General features: G+C 36.2%; 1 pseudogene; it reads left to right on the top strand.

Moving 5' to 3' along the window:
* The first annotated feature begins 13,751 nt into the window (after window positions 1–13,751).
* On the top strand, window positions 13,752–22,398 carry LOC118854742 (annotated as a pseudogene).
* Window positions 22,399–22,869: the final 471 nt, after the last annotated feature.

Genomic DNA, 22,869 nt, shown 5'->3' with positions numbered 1-22,869 from the left:
AACAATATATTATCACATAAGTCATGTCCTGAAAAGCAAGTAGGAGCCCATGGAAGTGGCTACCGAGGTGATACAAGGAGCTTCAGGAGTTCTGAGTTGTAACAACAATGTTGCTAGTAGCTACTATGGCTATGTAGGACCAATAGCAAAGAGCACACAGAAAGGCTACCAACACAGATTCTTTGATCTGCTTTTCTAAGGAAAGCAACTTTAAAGGGTTAACAATCTTAGTTTAATTAAACATACATATACCATTCACTTAGTTTAGGGGGAAAAGATCAGCCCCCCAAACTTCAGGACAAATTCAAACAGAAATTACAAACAGAGACAATATAAACAAATCAACATTTCTGTCTAACTAAATCATGATACATTGTTACCAGAGAAGCACCAACATCTGGGTTACAAAGGGGGGGGGGGTGCAGTTTTGATGGCTTACCCAGATTCTCATCACTCTTTCAATGAGTGAACCCTCAAAACAAAATGAGAACCTCAGATCTTATATACCCAGTTCAGGGCCCTTGGGCACTTGACTACCTCAGTACTGAGAAACACTAAAACAAAGAACAGTGAAAAGTCCTGTTTTGCTTTCCATTACATTTGAAAGGCAAGACTCATCAAAGGTACTCTATTACCGGAGCATTCCAAAAGAGAAGACAACAAAAAAGTCCTTCCCTGATTACCATTTCATGAGTCCACAGATGGTAAGGGAGTTGGACAAGTGGTCAGAAGAAGATTGCAGAGGATTCTTTGCTGGTACTGAATACATGAATATCTTGAATTGCCCATTCACAGTTCAGGGTCACAGGCCCAGGGGAAGGAGGAGCATCAGTACACTAGAACTTGCAGGCCAATGTGAGCAGGGGCCGTAGTAAAAGTTTAAGAGTGGAGAAGAGTAGTTTTGATTGCTAACAAGGGAATAGGGGCCTGGTCACAGATCCAGGGTAAAAAGAATGCTTATAGTCACTCACAGAACAGAGAAAATGTTAGAATTCAGTGACCAAATCTCTTAGTAGTTCATATTACCTTGGAAGAACTGAAAATTTACTGACCTTCATAATTAGCTCTGAAAAAAGCAGCATGAAAAGCCTGAAGCTTTGGACAGTGCTCCTTAACCCCAGGAGCAGAACATAGCTTTAACATAAAGTAAAAAGCAAAGAAACAGGCTAAAAAGTGAACAAACAACAACCACAAAAAAACCTGGCCATAGAAAGTTACTATAGTGACAGAGAAGACAAAGACATAAACCCTGAAGACCAAAAAAGAGAAAATAAGAATTATAAACCAATTTTTCTAATGAATATTATAGCAAAAAATTTAAATAAAATACTAACAAGCAGATTACAGCAGTATGTCACAAAGACTATACACTATGACCAGGTGGGATTTATACTGGGAATGTAGGGCTGTTTAATAATGGGAAAACTATCAATATATTTGACCATATGAATCACAAAACTAAAAAAGATGATTATATCAATAAAGGCAGAATAAGCTTTGACAAAATACAAAATCCATTTCTATTAAAAACACGAGAAAGCATAATAATCAGGGCATTTCTTAAAATGATAAGTAGCATCTATTTTAAACAATCAGCAAGAATTACCTGTAATAAAGCTAGAAGTCTTCACAATAAGATCAAGGCTATGGCAAGGATAGTCATGAGAACTAGAAATTGTAGCTTTATTGCTATTCTTTTATTAGAAGCCAGAGAAATTAAAGAAATTAGAATAGGCAATGAGGAAAGAAAACTATTATTTTTTGCCGACAATATGATGGTATACTTAGAGAATCCTAGAGAATTAACTAAAAACTACTTAGAAATAACGAACAACTTCTGCAAAGTTATAGAATGTAAAATAAACCCACAGAGAGTAGGGAGGGATTGAAAGAATTTGGAACCCAAAATTAAAAAAAAACATGTTAAAATTGTTTTTATATGTAATTAAAAATAAAATATAATAATTCAAAATTTTTAAAAATCGTAATTGTTTTCTTATGTTTCATATGATTATTCACTCATGACCTCTTATCCATCTATCTACCTACATTACAACTTCCCACCATATAGTTTTACTTTGTTGTCTTGCTGCCATCTAACTTTCAACATATTACTAATCTAATATATTTCTTTCCCTAAGCTCCAAATTTCCATTAATTGTAAAATCATTCTCTAAGTCACTCAGGTTTCAAAACTCAGACATATATTTGTTAACTTTCCTCATCCTCCCTTAACCTCAGAGAAACTATTCACAAATCTTACCTTTAATTACAGTATAAACTTCACCCCAAGTTAAAGGCATGAAATTTTCCCTGAAACTGAAAGGACAGAAACATCAAGTGTGGTAGATTGTGGGCAAGTTTAAGGGTGGAATTACACAATAGAGAAGCTCATATCACACAGCATCCCAATTTAAGGAATTCTCCTTGATAAGCAACAGGAAAGCTATTTTTTTCTTTAAATATGTCTGTGCAGAGATAAATATTTTGTTTTCATAGCATATTTATTTCCAAATACATCCACCACACAGAAAGAGATATCTTTTATAATAAAGAATTGAATTCTAATAAAAAAGGAAAACAAGACCCTTCAGTTCAACAAAATCAACCCACTATTTGAGTATTAAAAATACATGTAGTGCTTCTCACAAACAGTGTAAAGAAAAGGAGACACAGATTATGTCATGTCTTCTTCTGAGAGAAGTTGGCCACTCCATTTAGATGATTTTAAGGTTATTGTTTTTATTATTGTACATTTTACTTCTGTTGTAATTGTTGTGCATATTATCTTATTAATAACCTTCTGATGTAGCAACATTATCATGACACGTTTAGCCACTCTTCAACTTCAGGGCAACTACTTTGTTTTTAGTTCTTTCCTACTAAAAAACAAAATACTACTATAATTATGGTGTCTGAGGGAAGCTTGGTGGTTTCTAAGCTACTGAATGACTTTAATTGCTGTTACCACCAACTAAACCCTAGGGTCTTTTGGGAAAATATGGGCTGCATTGCTGTACTTAATTCTTCTCTCATGTTTAATCATTTATCAAAGGTTTCATATACATATACATATATATGTATATATATATATATGTATGGGTGTGGGTGTGTGGTATGGATGTGTATGTATATGTATATGCTTATGTATATATGTATGCATATACATGTGTGTATATATGATATACATATTGTGTATGTGCATATATATGTGTGTATATACGTATGTGTCACATCTCTCAATTCCGTTTCTTGCTTCCCATTCTTCTGTTATGCTATTTCCAATTGCATATCGGGTAAGAATCCTAACTTTAAATATTACCAGAAGAGACACTCTTGAGGTCAAATCTATTCCATTTTACCTTTTAGGAACTTTTTCTCAGTACTTTAATAATTCCAGACAAATTAGCAGGCAGAGGATGCTGCACAAGCTCATAGGATGTGACTCCATTAGCCAGGCCATGCTATTCATAAAATGCCTTTTCTTATTGCCCTTACATACATGATGAAACCATCTTTGAGACTTACTCATTTACCTTACCTAAGATAAATTGTTTACTACCCCTTGATTTAGTTGAAATTTCTGTATGGTTTTCTTTTTGTCTTTGTCAAGAATCTCATGTTGTTTGTGGTTCAAATCCTGTTGTAGTACCTCAACTTGTTAATCATTGGACACAGATGAACAGTATGAAGCTAATGGTTTGTACAAAAAACTTAGAATTATACTTCTGTCTCATTTTTTTTCTCACCTCATTCTTAATTCTTGGAGGAGAAGACAGTGAAGTACAGTGAGAAATGGAATGGGTTCCTGGAGTCACAGGACTTCTTTTCAAATCCAGCCTCCAGTATTTACTATCTCTGTGACCTTGAGCAATTCTCTCGACCTCTCTGGGTGTTAATTTCCTCTTCTCTAACATACAAAAGTTGGACTAGATGGGTTCTGAGGTGGCATATGGTTCTGTTTCTACACTCATAATCCTAGTTTGGACACACACAAAGTGATGCTTCTTTTATAAACATATAAAAGGATAACATAAACATATACAAGGTTAACAGTGACTCCCAAACAAACCATCTGTGGCCCAAACTTCTGCTGGTAGCCTCTCTTAATTATTCAAGTATTCAAGTAGAAGACATAGACTGTTTCTAGGTAGATACATACCTGGCAACCTTCTACCTTGGTTAAAACTTTCACAGCTTCTCAGAACAGGGAAATATAAAGTAAAAGTTGTTGAAATTTTGTTGGTGATAATATGATATAAAGATAAATAAATAGATTAAACCACCACAGTTCCTGAGATAATTAATCCTCTTGCCCCGAGTGACTTAGGTGAAGATAAGTTAATAGAAATAGCACACAAGCGAATATTAAGTGCTTATGTAGAATGATTGCAAAGATATAAACAAAATAATACCAGGAAAAAGAACACCAAATACTAATAAACTAAGTTTTTGAAAAGTTATTTGGGCTTTGGAACAACATACCTTTCAAAAGAGCTACTTTGCAAAGCAAAAATACCTCATTCTAAGAGTATGGCCTACATTCAGAACTATGAGTTATGGTTAAATCTTTGCAAAGCATGGATATAACATAGTTATAAAGAAAGAATGAGATGGATTCTCTCAAGGCCCTGTGATAGCAAGAAGGTCATTAGGCCGCCAATTAAGACACTTCAACAATAATTTCATGGAGTGAAGCCATCAACTTTGACATTACAATTATGAGAACTGTCAAAAAAAACCCTAGTTATCCTCATTATATACAAATCACAGTCTTTTAATATCATTTCTGGAGCTTCTGATTTTGGCACATATATCATACCTTTGAACCAAAGAAAAGGTTTTAAAAGCAAAAGTGTCCTTTCTTTTTATGTTAACTCTTCTGTAGTATTTTACTTCATAAAACTCAAGAAGGCGGGTGCACTGACTCAATGACAGCAAATAAAGTTTCTTAAACTTTCTAAAAAATATTTTTCTACTATATATGTATAATATATATATGTATTACATATATATGTATAATACATATATATATATATATATGTACTAGCTCATGATGTTTTCTTTTAAGAGTACATCATATATTTAGAAAGTCTATGCCATTCTTCATCAATGTATTTTTTCTGGTATAGATAGTTCAACGGATTTCTTTTTAGTGACATTGAATCTCTCTGGAGAGAGCTTAAGGGACAGTATTTTGAGTGTTACTCTTGTAATTAAAACATAATAGAAACACCAGTCTATGGTAAATGTGGTAGATGCTCTTTGGATGAATTGTGTAAGGATTGAGCAAAAGGGACACAGGATGAGAAATAAAAAGAGTTATGATTTCTATTGGGGAAGGGAGTACCAATGTCATTACTTATAATAATTGCTAATAACAATTTATATTCATATAGCATTTTTAAATTACATTAAATTATTTGAAACTCAATATAGCCCAATGAGTAAGGAAAGAGAATTATTATTTCCATTTTGGAGACAAAAATAAACAACTGATTTACAGTTTACATGACTTTAAAAAGTATGATCATCATTTTGAGCAGGAAGAATTTTTAGAGGCCATCTAGTCCCACTACCTCATTTTGCAAATGAAGACACTGAGGCTTAGTGGGAGAAAGTGACTTACCATGATGACACAGCTAATATCAGAGGCAAGGTTCAAACCCACATTCTTTTCCATTTTTATAAAATCATCTCATAATGCAAGCTATGTTTGGAGCCAAAGGGACTATGTTTTTCTCCTGACTGTTTCATCAATTCATTACCTCTGTGACCTAAGGAAGGTCAATTCAATTCTCTGTGCCTCAGTTTCATCATGTATAAAATGATGAAGTTTGAATAGATGACATGTAGCATCTATTCCAGCTTTGAAATCTGTTATCCTATGATCCACTGAAGCATTTATATATGCTAGAAGGCAAAAAGGCAAGTGTAAGTAAAAGAAAAAAGATGAAAAAATGTCCTAATAGCTTTTAGCAAATTGTTGTTCAAGCCTTTATACATTTAAACATTTTATTTTCTTTATTAGTATAGATCCATAAATCATATGTAATAATCCTAGACTAAATCAGATTAGTTAAATTTAGCTGATTTTTTTCAGAGGGGGAAAGTTAATTCCTGGTATCATGTAAACAAAGATGAGTCTCCCTCTTGTAACTGGAATGGCCTTTGTTTTCTTTGAGTGACTCAGCTTACCTCATTGAGCCTCTGGACGCTGTGGCTTGCTCTTCCGGGGCAGGAAGTCCAGAGATCATACCAGGAATCAGAACTTCCTGGTGATGAGTCATGGGGCTGGCTAAGGGGAGGTGTTAGCTCCAGAACCTGGTCTACGCTAGGGGGAGGGGCCAAGTCAAGAACCAATCCACCCCAGTCATTCAGGTGGCGCTTGATGATGTCAAAAACTCTATAAGAGGGGAGAGGACAGCTTGAAGCTCTCTCTTTCCTTTTGCAGTTGGTGTGGGAAGCAGCAGCAAGCAAGCGTGACTCTGGGCCAGCCCTTGCTCTCGGGCCGAGCCCAGATGTTGGTAACTATGAATTGTATTGGGACTGTCTGTTGATATTTGTAACTTGTTTGTATTTTGGTTTTGAGGTTCGGGGTGCTGGTTTGTTTTCCCCTGAACTAAATGAATGTTTTGAACCTCAGGGTGCTGGTTTTTTCCCCTGAAGTAAGTCAATGAATCTGTATTTGGTCTGTCTCTTTATGCTTGTCTGTATGCTCCCCTGAACTAACTGAATGCTAACTGAATGCTGGAGTTTTCCCCTGAACTAAATGAATGTTGTCTGTATGCTAAGTGAATGCTGGATTAAAGTAAGCTGGTCAGCCCCTTCACTGTGCTTCCCTTGTTTAAGCAGATACAAAGAACCTGTGCTCTCCTGGCGTCCCAGCAGCCTCCTGGGCCCTGGTAGACCCCTGGGTGCTGGCTGTAGGGGAGGGATCTTACGCCCCCATGGAAGCTGCTAGCTGGGTTGTTAAAACACCTCTCTACCTCCCCCTTTCGACTTCCTATCCCTTGTATTTTTCAGTGACAGTGTGGGGGTCCTCTAGACCAATAATTCTCATTAACAAAATAAAATCACCATGTGAAGACAGACATGTCCCTTCATGTGGAACCACCAATAGCTGTTGAATTTTCTTATTTAATCTGCAAAAACCCTCATTTAATTTTTAGAATATTGCCATAGCTTCTCTCCAGCATGCAGTTTTTTAAAACTACCTAGGGCTCACTTCTGTTCTATTTATCACCTTCATCTCTAATACCAATTTCCTTCAGCTAAAAAGGAAACACTGTGAATGCAGTTAAGTATGGGATTTATTTGCTTAACTTAAATGGTACTTGAATTTAGAATTGAGAGGAATGAAAATATCATAAGGTCAAGGTTATTGTGCATTATGAGGACTGAATTGGAAAAAAGCAAACCAATTTTTAAATAAGGAAATAAAGTAAAATGAATTTCAAAATAATAAAAGGAACAAACAGTTTGTATTTCTTCTAATCAATTAAGCTGATTTCTTAGAAATTAGCATGATTGACACCATAAAAATGAGAATCAGGAAGATTATCAAAAATGAGATTATGAACTTGTGGTAAAATATAATCTGCCTGAAAACAAGAGCCATTTCACATTTGCCTTTATATCTCTAATGCTGAGGACCCTGTAGGAATCAGAGTCATAGGAAGATTATGGATTTTTACCAGTCTATTGCAAATAGAGAGTAATGGTATCTCTTTCAGTCCATCAGAACTTAGAAATGATGACTTTCACTACCTCTTCACAAGAATAGCTAAAGTAGGAAAATAATAGATAGTTTGAATTTTCTTATCTTGGTTAATATCATCCCCTTTCTCCCACCAAACCCAAATGACATCCCTTTATGCTGCTTAACTCAGATGTGAAAATTTCTAGTTAATGATCTAATAGGCATTTATTAATTTGATGTTGAATGTAAATGAATTATGTGGCAGAAGGTGTTTACAATTATGACTAACTTCAGTGCTTGATAATAACGGTGGCTCATGCTTTAATACGACAACCTCGATATTTTGTGATTGCAAAAGTTCTTTAAATTTATAAACAAAATTATATCTTTTATACAAATAAAATAATGTTCTGTTGAATGAGAAATGATACAGACCACTTTATAGGTATAGGTACGGCATCATGATGCAGTTCTTTTGTACAATTGTACAAGCCTATATCAGGAACAGATATCCCTTTCTTTGAGTCACACTAGGCATGTGTGTCTTTTGGAATAAGCACACATTTATTGTTCCATAGGATTTTCTTCTTTCCCAAATACATGTAAATACAATTTTAGCATTTTTTTCAAGATTTTGAGTTTTAAATATTTGTCCCACCCTCCCTCCTTTCTTCTGAAATGGTAGGCAGTTTGAAATAGTTTAGATATGTGCTATAATGTAAAAAAAAATTCCATATTAGTCACAGTTGTGAAAGAAGAAAAAGATAAAAATAAAAAAGAACATAAAAAATGAATAAAGTAACTGAAAAAAGTATGCTTCAATCTCCATTCAGAGTCCATCTGTTCTTTATCTGGATGTGGAAGGTGTTTTCCTTCATGAGTCCTTTGTACTTGTCTTGGATCACTGAGTTGCTGAAAAGAGCTAAGTCATTCATAGGTGATCATCACAAATGTTGCTATTTTCTTGGTTCTGCTCATTTCACTTTTTCTTAACGTTTGTACAAATCTTTCCAAGTTTTGTTTTTCCTGAAATCTTTTTGGTACACATTTCTTATTGCACAATAGTATTCCATTACATTCATATTCCACAACTTGTTCAGCCATTCCTCAATTGATGGAAATCCCTTCAATTTCCAATATTTTGCCACCATGAAAAGGGCAGCTATAAAATTTACCCTTTTTTATGATCTCTTTTGGACATAGATCTATTAGTGGTATTGCTGGATCAAAGGGTATGCACAGTTTGGTTGTCTTTTGGGCCTAGTTCCAAATTACTCTCTAGAATAGTTGGATCAGTTCACAACTCTGCCTATAGTACATTAGTGTCCCAATTTTCCAACATTCTCTCCAACATTTATCAATTTTTTTTGTCGTATTAGCCAATCTGATAGGTGTGAGGTGCTTTCTCAGGGTTGTTTTAATTTGCATTTCTCTAATCAAAAGTGATTTAGAGCACTTGTTCATAGGCCTATAGATATCTTTTATTTCTGCAGCTGAAAACTGCTTGTTCATATCTTTTGATCATTTATCAGTTGGGGAATAGTTTGCCTTCTTTTAAATTTGACTCAGTTTTCTATGTATTTGAGAAATGAAGCCATTATCAGAGACAATTGCTTTAAAGACTGTTTCCTACCTTTCTTCTTTCCTTATAATCTAAGTTGCATTGGTTTTATTTATGCAAAGGGTTTTTAATATAATATAATCAAAATTATCTATTTTGCATTTCATAATTTCTGTCTCTTGTTTGGTCATGAACCTATATCTCACTTAACCTTTTTGAGAATTCGGCTGCTAAGATGGTGGCATGAAAACAGGGACTCACTTAAGCTCTCCCCCAAACATGTACCTGTAAAAATGACTCTAAACAAATTGTAGAGCTACAGAATCCATGAAATGATAGAGTGAAACAAGTCTCCAGCCCAAGATGGCCTGAATGGTCACTGGGAAGGGTCTACCACACAGTTCTGGGAATGGAGTGAAGCCCAGCATGGGCCATGCCAGGAGAGACCAGACTGGAGCAGGCCTCAGGGTATTGAATCCCTGGCAGCTGTGATGGTATCCAGACTTCTCAACCCACAAACAACAAAAACATCATAGTAGTTCAGTGGGAAAAGAGTTGGACCTGAGCGAGAGAAGAACGTGGTCCTACCCAAGGCCCAGGGCAGCAGACATGGCTGCAGCAGCAGTAACATCAGTGGTGGTGACTGCTTCAGGAACTCCAAGCCCATAGACAGTGTTGGGAATTAAGTGGCTGATCAGAGCAGGAATGCAGGGATCTCTGGGTCACAGTCCTGGTTGCAGTCCTTGGGGGAGGAGGAGTGCTGGTGTGCCAGAGGTTGTAGTGGCTGTGGAGAGAGAGAGTCCTCCTGGTAGTTAGATGGCAAGAAGGAGTGCTTGCACTCACAGACCAGAGCACAGGCCAGGAGAGGAGTATCATACCACCTTAGAATTGAAGTAGCTCTAAAAACAGCAGCACAAAACCACTGAAGCTTGGGACAGAGTACTCTTCATTTTGAAAGCAGTCATACCCTGACAAAAAACTGAAAAATCAGGAAATTGGCTGGGAAAATGAGCAGACAGATTAAAAAAACTCAGATTGTAGTATCTTACTTGGGTGACAAAAAAGATTAAAACATACAGGCAGAAGAAGTCAAGAAAGTCAAAGAGCCTACATCAAAAGCCTCCACGAAAAATATGAATTGGTTTCAGGCCATAGAAGAGCTCAAAAAGGATTTGGAAAATCAAGTAAGAGAACTAGAGGGAAAAATGGGACCAGAAATGAGAGTGATGCAAGAAAATCATAGAAAAATGAGTCCACAGCTTGCTGAAGGAGACCCCCTAAAATACTGAAGAAAATAACACCTTAAAAATAGACTAACCCAAATGGCAAAAGAGCTCCAAAAGAGCCAATGAGGAAAAGAATGCTTTAAAAGGCAGAATTAGCCAAATGGAAAAGTAGGTCCAAAAGATCATTGAAGAAAATAATGCCTTAAAATTAGGATGAAGCAAGTGGAAGCTAGTGACATGATGAGAAATCAAGAAATTATCAAACAGAACCAAAGGAACGAAAAAATGGAAGAAAATGTGAAACATGTCATTGGAAAAACTACTGACCTGGAGAACAGATCCGGGAGAGATAATTTAAGAATTATTGGACTACCTGAAACCATGATCAAAAAAAGAGCCTAGACATCATATTTCAAGAAGTTATCAAGGAAAACTTCCCTGATATTCTTAGAATGTAATGGTAATTAAAGTGGAACATTTTGTTTTACTGATATCTTTTTTAGAAAACTAATGAAGTGCCTTTGATTCAGTCTTGCTAGGTGAGAAGCCCCAAGCCCACACCCCTTTGCCAATTAGTTGTGAAGCCTTTGGGCCCTGAGAAGGGTATATATAATCAGAGGTCAGCATTTTGCCTTGGGTGTCTCACTCACTGGAAAAGTTATGGGTGATTTGCCCAGAGGAGACTCTGGGTAGCCACTGGAGGCCCCTGGCTTTGAAAACTCAGATGTTGGTGCCTCTCTCTCTCTCTCTGGTAACTATGTAATTCTTTGGTCAGACAGCTAGAGGCCTGTGTGTTGATAACTGTGTGTGTTTGCTCTGTTTATATTGTCTCTGTTTGTGTTTGCTCTGAAATTCAGGTGCTGGCTTTTCACCCTGAACTAAGTGAATGATATATGTATGTTTGATTAAAGTAAGATTGTAACCCCTTAAAGTTGCTTTCTTTAGAAAAGCAGATAAAAGAACCTGTGCTAGCAGCCTTCCTCTGTGCTGATGTTATTGGCCTTGCACAGCCACAGCAGCTGTAAGTCACATTGTTGTTACATAGAACCATATCGTAAAATAGAAATTGAAAGAATCCACTGATCCCCTCTTGAAAAAGATCCCAAAAAGCAAGCTCCTAGGAATATTGCGGCCAAATTCCAGAGTTCCCAGGTCAAGGAGAAAATATTGCAAGCAGCCAGAGAGAAACAATTCAAGTATTGTGGAAAGACAATCAGGATACCACAAGAACTAGCAGCTTCTACATTAAGGGATTGAAGGGCTAGGAATATGATATTCCAGAGGTTAAAGGAGTTAGGATTAAAAGCAAGAATCCCCTCCCCAGCAAAACTGAGTATAATACTTCAGGGTCAAACATGGATTTTCAATGAAATAGAGGACTTTCAAGCTTTTTTCAGTGAAAAGACCAGAACTGAATAGAAAATTTGACTCACAAATACAAGAATCAAAAGAAGCATGAAAAAGTAAACAGGAAAGAGAAATCATAAGGGACTAACTAAAGTTGAACTGTTTTGTTTACATTCCTACATGGAAAGATGATATTTGTAACTCATGAGACCTTTTTCAGTATTAGGGTAGTTGAAGGGAATACACATATATATAGACAGAAGGTACACTGTGAGTTGAGTACAAAGGAATGATTTCTGAAAAATAAAATTAAATTAAGGGTTGAAAGAGGAATAAATTGGGAGAAGGAGAAAGGGAGACACAGAATGGGGTAAATCATGTCGCATAAAAATGGCAGGAACAAGCTGTTATAATGGAAGGGAAGAAGTATTGATGAAAGCCAATGAGTGAATCTTGCTCTCAATGGATTTGGTTTAAGGAGGGAATAACATACACATTCAATTGGGTCTTACCCTACAAGAAAGTGGGGAGGAAGGAGATAAGAGGGGGGAACATAATAGAAGAGAGAGCAGATGGAGGGAGGAGGTAGTCAAAAGCAAACACTTTTGAAAACGACAGGGTCAAAGGAGAAAATTGCATAAATGGGAACAGAATAAGATGGAGGCAAATATAGTTAGTCTTTCACAACATGACTATTATGAAAGTGTTTTGCGTAACAATACATGTATAACCTATGTTTACTTGCTTTCCTTCTCAAGGAGGGTTGGTAGGAAGGGAAGAAGGAAGAGAATTTGGAACTTAAAGTTCTAAAAACAAATGTTAAAAAAATTATTTTTACATGCAACTGGGAAATGAGATATACAGGCAATGGGGTATAGAAACCTATCTTGCCCTAATAGAACATAAGGGGGAAGGGGATAAGGGAGTGAGGGAGTGGGGTGATAGAAAGGAGGGCAGACAGGGAAAAGAAGCAATCAGAAAAATGCCATCTTGGGGTGGGGGGAGAGTAGAGATGGGGAGAAAATTTTTAACTCAAAATCTTGTAATCTTGTGGATAACTAAAAATAAATTAAAGAAGATGATTCAGGAAAAAATCTAATTTTTAAACTTGAAAAAAAAGAAATGGTGGGTTTTCATCAATAGCAAAAAATGAGGAATAAATACGTAACATATACTTGTAAATATGAACCTGAAAAAGCAGTTCTCTGAAAATACACAACTGGAAGTTTCCTACATAAATATTATACTTGAAGTCCTGCAGTAAAGGAGATTGTGGATGAGATCACCTAGGGTGAATACTAAAGGACAATTATAGAACATTGGAGAAATTCAATGATCCAATTTGGATGAAGTGATAAGAAAAAGAAAGCCAAAAAAAGTGACAGCTAGAGAGATAGCACAATGCAACAACACATTTCAGTGTAATATTATGTACAGTGATTGGGTAAAGTAATGTCATTGTAGGGCATTGATGTATCCATTCTTTTTTATAAGCAGGGATCGATCTATTGTTCTTTTTTGGGAAGATATGAAGTTGCAGCTTGAACCTATAGTCAATGTTGTAATTTATAAGCAAATGAATGTATAATGGATAAACAGGAAATAAAGAAAAAAAATAAGCATGTTTTATGATATGTGTTAAGACACCAGACAAAGAGGCAAGTACTCTAGCTGAATGATATTTTAAAGATATCTTTATGTGTCATCTGCATATACATTTTAGAGTACACTGTCAATTATCTCATCACTATATTCATAGTATTTTTTTAACTTAAATTCTTGAGACCATAGAAGACAAAGCTAAAGGAAGTGCTCAGAATTAAAATATTTCTGCGGCAGCTCAGTCAAGGCAGCAACGCCAGTGGAGAGAGCAGAACTAACCAAGGCGTAAAAGAAAGCTTAAAAAGCCTGCACTAAGCCAAAATGTCATCTGAATTGGAGACACCATCAGATGGAGTGGATGAATCCGAAAAAAAAAAAGCTATGGAGGACCTGAATGGGAAAACCACACAAAACTAATGGACCTTTCTGAGCTTCTAAAGAAAGGGACTGAGGAGTCTCATGACCATGCAGAGAACACCCAGTTCGTCAAAGACTTCTTGAAAGGCCATATCAAGAAGGATCTCTTTAAGCTAACTACCATTGCACTTTATTTCACATACTCAGCTCTGGAAGAGGAGATGGACTGCAACAAGGACCACCCAGTCTTTGCTCCCTTGTATTTTCCCACGGAGCTACACTGCAAGGAGGCCCAGACCAAGGTGAGTAGTGGAGGGAGAAAGTGAAGTGCTCAGAGGCTACCCAGTCCTATGTAGACCGGATCCATTACATGGGGCAGCACAAGTCAGAGCTCTTTGTGGCCCATGCTTACACAGTGTACATGAGGGACCTTTCTGGGGGCCAGGTATTGAAGCTACCAAGCACAGGAGAAGGGACCCAGTTTTATATGTTTGAGAATGTAGACAATCCCCAGCGGTTCAAGCAGTTTTATTTGGGCAGGATGCATGCCCTGGACCTGGATCTGAAGACCAAGGAGAAAATTGTGGAGGAGGCTAACAGGGCCTTCGAATACCACATGCAGATTTTCAATGAATTGGACAAGGCTGGCTCTTTGCCGGCCACAGAATCCCAGGATGGAGAGCTCCTAGTTCATGATGGGAAAGGAGTGCCCCTACTATGCAGCTCAATGAGGTTTGTGTTGATCACTCAGTCAATGAGATGCTTTACTCAGAACAATGTAATTTGTTGGGGTGGAAGTAGGGGAGAGAGAAAAAGAATAAAACTGCTACACTGTGTCCACCACACCAAAAGCAGGGGGACAAATAGCCCTGGGAGGAAAAGAGCCTGTGTTCTACCCTAGACTCTGAGGAAGAGTTTCATTTTGGCTACTTCTTTCAGCAGACCAACCCTTGCTGTCCCTCCTGGACAGAACAGGAGCAAAGCGTATGGCTTCTCACATAACCAATGTAAATGCTAAAGCATCCAATAAAGTTTATACTTAAAAAAATTAAAATATTTCTGACAGAAAAAAAGCATTCTGGTAATTTTTGAAGACAGGATATTCTAAAATATTTTTTTAAAATACATAGAAAAATAGTATCAAAGTTTCTAGTAAAACTACTTAAATTAAAAATTGAAACCACGATAACCATCACCACCACCACTAACACTTAACCACAAAAACAATAATCCACAAGGCAACTGTAACCCATAGGGGAATGTGTATTCCCAATTTCAGGAAAAAAAAGAATAAATAATTCAGCCATACAGTGAGGCAGTGGCCTGCACCAGTTTAGGAAATGAAATAGTATTGCCTGGCGCAGTGGAGAAAAAAGGGTAAAAGTAAGTCTTTATTATGATGGGGACATGGTATGTTAATTTGAGAATATTTGAATGGGAGAGAAAGAGTGAATTGTGAAATGACTGGATTTCACAATCCTTCAACTGCTGCAGCTACGACTCTATGACTAAATCAGGTCATTAGTCAGTTTAGGTCCAACAAAGTCAGTCAAAACTACTATTTGCTTAGATTAGTCATTTATTGACTTGATTCAAACAAAACAGTGTTGACAGACATAAAGTAAACATCACTGGGAGACTTCAAGAGGCCAACATGTCAGCCTCATCTCTTTTCCAAGATACCACATTTTAGAATGGGAACAAGTTTATGCTACATAATTATGAGAAGTTTTAATATAAATGATATTTTCTTTCATTCTCACAATGTTATGGTTGTTGTCCTTCATTCTTGATGAAGACTAAAATGATATCACTATGCTAGAGTCAAGTTCTAGTGTATCTGGCTATGGTTGATCAGATCATTATGGCCTCAGAATGTTCTACCACAGGTTGGGTACAAATAGCCTACGTGAACATTTGGGGTGGATTCTCTAAATTTGTGCCTCTTGTGTTTCTTTTGAGCTACTTCAATTTTGCTTTACTCATAGAGCACAACATCTTTTCTGATGAGGGCACACCATGCTGAGCAATCCTGTGCCACTGTCTTCCAGGTCACACAATCACTTCCAAAGTTCTTGAGAGAGACCTCGAGAGTGTCCTTGTATCACTTCTGCTGACCACCAAGTGAACACTTGCTCTGTGTGAGTTCTTCATAAAATAGTCTTTTTGACAAGCATGCATTTTGCATTTGACGAATGTGGTCAGCTATAGAGGTTGTACTCTCTGAAGTAGAGTTTGAATGCTTGGTAGTTTAGTTCAAGAACGGACCTCAGTGTCTCGTATCTTGTCCTGCCAAGTGATCTTCAGAATCTTCCTAATAATTTAAAATGAAGAAATTCAATTTCCTGGCATGGTGTTGGTACACTGTCCAGGTTTCATGGCCCTAAAACAATGAGATCAGCACAACATCTCTTCAGACCTTCAGTTTGGTAGTCCATCTAATTCCTCTTTTCTCCCACACTTTACTTCAGAGTCTCCCAAACACTGAGCTAGTTCTTGCAAGGCATGCATCAATCTCATTAACAATGTATACATCCCTGGAAAGTATATTATCAAGATAAGTGAATTTATCCACAGCATTAAAAACTTCTCCATTTGATGGCAAATACTTCAACTTGAAAATGCTACAAGCCAAGACCAAAGTGGAGGGAGAGTTGGTGCATGCTTTTCTGTTTGCAGATGATTGTGTGCTCAATGAAGTCTCTGAAGCTGAGATACAACTAACGATAGATCAATTCTCTTCTGCTTGTGCTAATTTTGGCCTAACAATTAACTCCAAGAAAACACAGTTGCTTCACCAGCCAGCATGACCACATCCATTCTAACAATAATTCTATGAGGTAGGTTCTACAAGTATCTTATGGTAGCATTTACCATGTTTTCCGATGTTGATGGGTTCTACTTTTTTTTCTCTCTCTCTGCAATATTTCACTCATGGCTTCACACATTTCTTTGTATTTCTTGTGTTTTTTTTCAGTTTTCATTACATCATAGTTCTTTGTTACATTATTGTTTAACCTTCTATACTTTTCCACCTTTCTCTTCTAAGGAGCCTGTAGTGAATACTTTTGATTATATACGATAATATATAAAGCAATCTGACTAGAATTCAAGGGCCTTTATCAAATGTAAATTTCCCAGTGTTATTGGTCTCCAGCTTCTTCTGTCATTTCTTATAGCCAGAATTCCTTCATCAATGATCAAGTAATTCATCATTTAAAAGTTTGATTTCTGGTTTAGTCCTCAGACAAAGAGTGCAATTTCTCACAAGGTACATTGTTAAAGCTTTTAAATCCTGATATGACTTCTGTGCATAGACTATGAGAGCATAGGGTCACCTTCCACCCATCCTGAAGCACTGGAGCATTTCAAAAGGTAAAGAAGTTATTTTTAATAGGGTAGACCCTGCTTCCATGGATTTAAATAACAACTCCACCATGAATTAACAAATTGGGTTTCTAATTTGCTATCACTGAAAAAATCATCAAAAAATCATAGATGTTGAGACGACAGGGAACTTAGAGCTCGTCTTGTGAAATCACTAAGTCAACAATCATTTACTAGGGATAATTACTGGGTCCTAGACACTGTTCTAAGAACTGAGAATACAGAGAAATGAATAAAACAGTCATATCTTCAAGGAGTTTATATACTATCAAGTGAATATAATATGTATACAGATAAGTATATGCAATGTATACAAAATTAGTAGAAGTTAATTGTTGTTGGAAGGGCATTAGAAGCTGGTGAGAACATGAAAGGTTCTAAAATTAATGTTTCATTTGAAGAAAATTTTGAAGAAGAAAAAAGATTTGCATAATGGCAGAGATGAGAAGGGAGTACATTTCAGTCATAGGAAATAGCCAGTGTTAAGGCAAAAAAGGGGGAGACTGGACATTATGAGTAAAGAACAGCAAGAAGACATAAAGGGGGAGACTGGACATTATGAGTAAAGAACAGCAAGAAGACATAAATGTATAGCAAGTTTGGAAAGGTAGTTTTGAGTTAAGTTGTGAAGGGATTTATAAGCAAACAGGGGAGTTTATATTTTATCCTAAAGACAATAAAGAGCTTCTGAAGTTTATTGATTTGGGGAATGACATTGTCATGTCTGAAGCTTAGGAAAATCACAATCTCCTATGTGGATGCTGCATTGGAGGTAGTTGAAGCAAGAATACTGATTAGGTAGTTACTTGAGTAGTGCTGGTGAGAGATAATGAGGCCCCGAACTAAGGTAGTTGCTATGTGAGTAAAGAGAAGGGGATAGATTCAAGATAAACAACAAAATTTAATTCAACCACAGGTAGGGAACATAATATGGATATTGAGTAAGCAAATAAAACTGAGGAAAATATTGATAGAAGTAGGAGAACCAAGAAAAACAAAAAGAGAGATATTTCAAGAATAGAGAATGATCAATAGTTTCAGTTGCTGCTGAAGTCAATAAGAATGAGAACTGAGATAATGCCAAGAGATTTGAGTATTTAGATATCATTGGGACTCGCCTTTTCTTTGTAGAGGTGGATATATGTGAACGTGGATAACTGCCTATTAAAGCTTACATGGATTAGCTTAGCTGAACTGTTTTGTTGTTGTTGTTGTTGGTCTTTGTGGTACCAAGCTGAAGATTTTGTGTTCCTGCTTCTGAAAATATATGATGATTTGAAATATATCTCTCCTTTCACAAAACTTTTGTCTTGGAATCAGGCATAGCCCCCTGCGCACATTCTGTGGACAAGACTCCCTTTGCTCTCTGTTGCAATTATAAGGGATGGATCTTTGAGAGGTTAAGATTGGAGGGGAACATTTGAAAATGTAGGTGATATGAAGACAAAGGATATAATTTGTAAGAGTGTTGCTTTTATAATAGTTTTATTTTATTAAGAAGGTGGCAAGATTAATGAAACTGAAAAGTGAGTCAAAAAGAGAGGAAGAGGAGAGAATTAGTGTAGCAGAAAGCTTTTCACTAGGATTTGACTGTGAATAGGAACAAGTGTATAGGATAATTACTCTAGTGAAGGTTTCTGAAGGAAGGGGATATTTGGAGGCAGTAGGAAAGGAACCAATGAGTAGGGGAAAAGTGAAGATTTAGGTTAGAGACATTGTGGGACAATCTCAGGGAATCAATGGGAAATCTTGGAGATTACATGAAATGAAGTTGATCTTGGCCATGAAGAATGGTTACGTCTTCAGAGAGTTGAGTAAAGGGAAAAGAAAATGTTCACAACTAAAAGGAACTATTTTCTCAGTAAAATGTGTCAAGGATCCTTTCATTTTAGAGATGAGATCCAGATAAATGAAATCAATATTCCAAGGTCAATTATATATGAAGGATTCAATCCTAGGTCCTCTGAATCTAGATTCATCATGATTTCTACTATGGTATATCCATGTAACATATACCGTAATAAAAAAATCCCTTTACCTAAACCTTGAAATTCCTTTAAGTATTTATTTTTCTATAAGTCCTATATGAAATTATATTTAAAAAAATATTGATTAAGAATAAGGAGGCTCTAATAAATTTTGGTTTTTATTGTTATTATTATATGTGTTTCTTCTAAGTAAGAAAGTGAGGGATGTTGTTTTCATATTCAATACAGGTTCATTTATTGAATTATTTAATCAATTTATATTTAAAGTTATTAGAGTTAGGTTAATATTTTCTTCCAATTGCCTCTCTAATGTTTTTATTCTGAATTAGCATTTGTTTATTTTCCTTCTTTTAAACCACTTCTTTTCCCCTGACAATTTTCGGTTTGCTTAATCCATTTTAAGGAAACCCAATAACCACAGCTTCTCAATACTCTCCCATTTGTCACGATTTCCTATTGTTTTGTAGTTTTATTTAATTTATTGGTTTCCTCTTTTATTTATTTTATTTTTAGTTATTTGTTTTCTAATTTTTCACTTTTTATTCCACTCCTAGCTAAGTTATTAATTCAGAATTTCCTCTTCTCTACTTTCTTCTAATATCTTTTAAAAACTTTTTTTTTAATTTGTCTTTACTTTTTTTCCTAAGGGGAATTTCTTTACCTTATTCACTTTACTAATTCTCTTCCCTTTCCACCTATTCTGAAGTTTTATTCTTTGATTTTTATTCCGTGTACATGCTTATTCCTTCTTTAGCTGCTTTGTGTTCCACATAGGTTTAAATCTTCTAAAGTATCAAATTTGATATCCTCCTTCTAACCAATTTCTATGTCACTGAGTTTATAGACTTTGCTCACTCAGCCTTTTTTTCTTCTTGTTACACACTCTCAGGAATATCACTTCATGAGGAAAATGATCAGGACAGAAACCTTGAGATATAGAAGAAATTGTCTTCTACCACCAATCATGAAGTCCAGTTCTAATGCCATATCTATCTCAAGATCGTTTGCTTTCTGGTTAGTCATGTCCTTGTTCTCCCAGCCATCTCAGTTTTAGCAGGCCCAAAGAATTCTGATTTCCATTCTCATGAAACAAGATGTATGTGCTTGGAGACAAAATACTTACAGGGAATATTAAACATATGAGTCAACTTATTGTAGTTGTAATTTTGTCATCTACTATTACAGAAAATACTCCATCCCCCATGGGGGCTGCTTTCAAATGAAACCTATTGTTCTCATTGGACTGAGGTCTTCCCTTGTCAATGACATGTATGCTATTCTTCTGTATTCCTTATTCTGGTTGAGAGACTACACTTGATATAATTTCTTTCTTTTTTTGTCTATCCATGGATTTGATTAAGGTACATCATATACTTCCCTCTAGCCTATACCTCCTCTCCACCTTTTAATAAATCCTGCCATTCTGCAATTTCGTTCCCAAAAACATTGATTCACCTGAAGAAGAGACTTTGAGGTTTTATTCATGATATTTCAAGTATAGAAATTCTTTAGGGATCCTCTGTTGCTGTTGATTTTAATCTGGATATGCTTTCTCTTTCCATTTTATTTTCTACACCCCCCCCCCTACATGGCAGCATTTTTTATTTCCAGTTACATGCAATGATAGTTTTCAACATTTACCTACAAGATTTTGAGCTCCAAATTTTTTTCTCCCTCCCTCTGCTCCTCATTGCCCAAGACATCATGCAATGTAATATAGTCTATACATGTAAAATCATATTAAACATATCTCCACATTAGTCAAGTTGTGAAAAAAGAATCAGAACAAAAGGGGAAAAACTGAGAGAGAGAGAGAGAGAGAGAGAGAGAGAGAGAGAGAGAGAGAGAGAGAGAGAAAATAGTATACTAAGATCTACAATGAGACTCCATAGTTATTAATCTCTGGAAGTGGATAGCATTTTCCATGATGAGTTCCTTGGAATTGTCTTAGATCATTGCATTGCTGAGAAGAGCTAAGTCTATCCAATTTGGTCATCACACAATGTTCCTGTTACTGTGTACAATATGCTGCTGGTTCTGTTCACTTCACTTAGCATCAGTTCATGTAAGGTTTTTCATGTTTTTCAGAAATCCTCATCATTTCTTATAAAATGAAAGTATTCCATTATATTCCTTTGCCACAATCTGTTTAGCCATTTCCCAGTTGATGGGAATCCCCTCATTTTCCAATTCTTTGCTACCACAAAAAGAGATGCTATTAAATATTTTTGTAAATGTGGGTCCATTTCCCTTTTTAATGACCTCTTTGGGATACAGACTTAGTAGTGGTTTTTACCAGATAAAAGGGTATGCACAGTTTTATAGCCCTCTAGCAACTGTTCCAAATTGCTCTCCAGAGTGGTTGGATCAGTTCACAACTCCACCAACAATGCATTAGTGTTCCAATTTGTCATCATCTCCAAAACCAATAATTTTCCTTTTCTATCATGTTAGCTAACTAGATAGTTGTGAGGTGGTACTTCAAAATTTTAATTCACATTTCTGTAATATATAGTGATTTAGAGCATTTTTTCACATGACTATAGATAATTTTAGTTTCTTCATCTGAAAACTATGTATTCATATCCTTTGACCATTTATCAATTGGGGAATGACTTGTGTTCTTATCAATTTGACTCAGTTCTCTAATATTTGAGAAATGAGGACTTTACCAGAGACACTGGCTGTAAAAATTGTTTCCCAGCTTCCTAGTTCCTTTCTAAACTTGGTTGCATTGGTTTCATTCATGTTAAAACTTTTCAATTTAATGTAATCAAAATAATCCATTTTCCATTCCATAACATTCTGTCTCTTGTTTTGGTCATAATTTTTTTCCATTCTCAGTAGTTCTGACTGGTAAACTATTCCTTGCCCTCCGAAATAGTGTCATCTATTATGTCTAAAACATTTTGACCTATCTTGGTACATGGTGCAAGACGTTGGTGTCTGCCTATTTTGTGCCATACTATTTTTCAGCTTTCCCAGCAGTTTTTGTCAAATAGTGAGTTCTTATCCCAGAAGTGGGAGGCTTTGGGTTTATCAAGCAGTAGATTACAAAAGTCATTGACTATTGTGTCTTATGCACCTAATCTTTTCCACTGATCTCTAGTTCTTAGTCAATACCAAATAGTTTTGAAGATTGCTGCTTTATAATACAATTTTAGATGTGATACAGCTCTGCCACCTTCTGTAATAACAATGCTATTTGCTGCTACTGTGGCTGTGTAAGACCAACAACACCAGCACACAGGAGGGCTACAAGCACAGGTTCTTTGATCTGCTTTTTTAAGGAAAGCAACTTAAAAGGGTTTGCAGTCTCACTTGAATTAAACATACATATATCATTCACTTAGTTCAGGGGAAAGAGTCAGTACCCTGAACTTCAGAACAAATATAATCAGAAATTACAAACAGAGACAATATAAACAGATCAACAGACAGGGTTCTGTCTGACCATAGCAATACATATATAGTTACCAGAGAGAAGCACAAAAATCTGGGTTTTTCAAAGATGGGGGGCTTCAACAGCTACCCAGAGTCTTGTCTGGTCAAATCACATGACATTCTTCCAGTGAGTGAGCCCCAAGCAAAGTACTAACCTCAGAGTATATATACACTTCTTCTGGATCAGAGGGTGTCATAACCAAGTGACTCAAACCCATGTTACCTAGGCCTTTCCAGTGACTTAAGCAGGTCATC

This window comes from Trichosurus vulpecula, chromosome 6 (assembly GCF_011100635.1).
Source record: "Trichosurus vulpecula isolate mTriVul1 chromosome 6, mTriVul1.pri, whole genome shotgun sequence".
Lineage (NCBI taxonomy): Eukaryota > Metazoa > Chordata > Mammalia > Diprotodontia > Phalangeridae > Trichosurus > Trichosurus vulpecula.
This window is presented reverse-complemented; position numbering and strand designations above follow the sequence as displayed.